Source organism: Ornithorhynchus anatinus, chromosome X1 (genome assembly GCF_004115215.2).
Source record: "Ornithorhynchus anatinus isolate Pmale09 chromosome X1, mOrnAna1.pri.v4, whole genome shotgun sequence".
NCBI lineage: Eukaryota > Metazoa > Chordata > Mammalia > Monotremata > Ornithorhynchidae > Ornithorhynchus > Ornithorhynchus anatinus.
In genome coordinates, this window is record NC_041749.1 from 44987759 (window position 1) to 44989479 (window position 1721).

The following is a 1721-nucleotide window of genomic DNA, read 5'->3' on the forward strand; positions in this document are numbered from 1 at the left end:
CATATAGATGTTCCTGATGACCCTTCTGCTGTCTGCCTTCTATCACTCAACTCCATCGACCTCTTGCTCCACCCCACCTCACCCACTCACCAATTTGGACACACACTTGATCTCATCATCTCTAACCACTGTACATCTCTCCCCTCACCAACTCTGAAATCCCTCTATCTGACCACAACTTCCTCACTTGCCTCCTCTCCCCCACATCTCTTCTCCATATATCTGTACTATTCCTTTACAGAGACTTTCAATCTTTTGATCCCATCTCATTTTCTCAACTCATCATCCCTCACTTAGCCTCTATACCTAAACTACCTTCCTTTGATGACTAAAGAGATGCTCTCAACACCACCCACTATACTGAACTCAACTCACTCTCTCCCCTATCCCTTAACTGATGTCATATGACTAACCCACAGCCCTGGATTACCTGACAGTCTGCCTCCTTCACTCTTGTGCTCAAGCCACAGAACCCAAACTGAGCCCTGAGGGACCCTAGTGGATGGGAAGCAGAGGAGGATCCCACAAAGGAGACTGAGAATGAATGGCCAGAGAGATAAGAGGAGACTCAGGAGAGGACAGAGTCAGGGAAACCAAGGTTAGATAATGTTTCCAAGAGAAGGGGGTGGTCCACAGTGTCAAAGGCAGCTGAGAGGTCGAAAAGGATTAAGATGGAGTAGAGGCCATTAGATTTGGTAAGAAGATCACTTGTGACCTTTGAGAAGAGCAGTTTCTGTGGAGTGATCTCTGCTGGTGGAGATCTAAATGCCAGACTGACTTCACTTCAAGTCCACTTCAAATTTATCCTTGCATGCTTTAACTCTGCCTTTTCCTCTGCCCAGCAAAACTATTTCTCCACCCTTATTGCCACACATGCCCATCACCCTTGCCAGTTGTTCCAGACATTAAACTCCCTTCCTTTGCCCCAGTGATCTGGTCACCTACTTTATTAAGAAAATTGACACTGTCAGGTGTGAGCTCCCTAAAATCGCCCCTACCCCTTCTCAGTCCCTCCCCCTTCTGGCCCCTTCTTCAACTGTCCATCCTTCCCAGCAGTATTTCTAGAGGTGATTTCCTGCCTCCTCTCAAAAGCCACCTCCTCCACCTGCACATCTGACTCCATTCCTTCACACCTTATCAAAATTCTTGCCCCCTCCCTTCTTTAACTGTTCTCTCTCCAAAGACTTCTTCCCCACTGCTTTTAAACATGCCCTTGTCTTCCCTATCCTAAAAACCCCTCCCTTGACCCCACGGCTCCCTCGAGTTATCACCCCATCTCCCTCCTACCACTCCTCTCCAATTCCTTGAGCAAGTTGTCTACACCTGGTGCCTCAAATTCCTTGCCTCCATTTCTTTCCTGGACCCTCTTCCATCTGGCTTCTGTCCTCTTCACTCCACAGAAACTGCTCTTCTCAAAGGTCACAAGTGATCTTCTTGCCAAATCTAATGGCCTCTACTCCATCTTAATCCTTTTCGACCTCTCAGCTGCCTTTGACACTGTGGACCACCCCCTTCTCTTGGAAACGTTGTCTAACCTTGGCTTCCCTGACTCTGTCCTCTCCTGGGTCTCCTCTTATCTCTCTGGCCATTCATTCTCAGTCTCCTTTGTGGAATCCTCCTCTGCTTCCCATCCACTAGGGTCCCTCAGGGCTCAGTTCTGGGTTCCTTTCTATTCTCCATGAACACCCACTTCCTTGGAAAATTCATTTATACTACTGTCC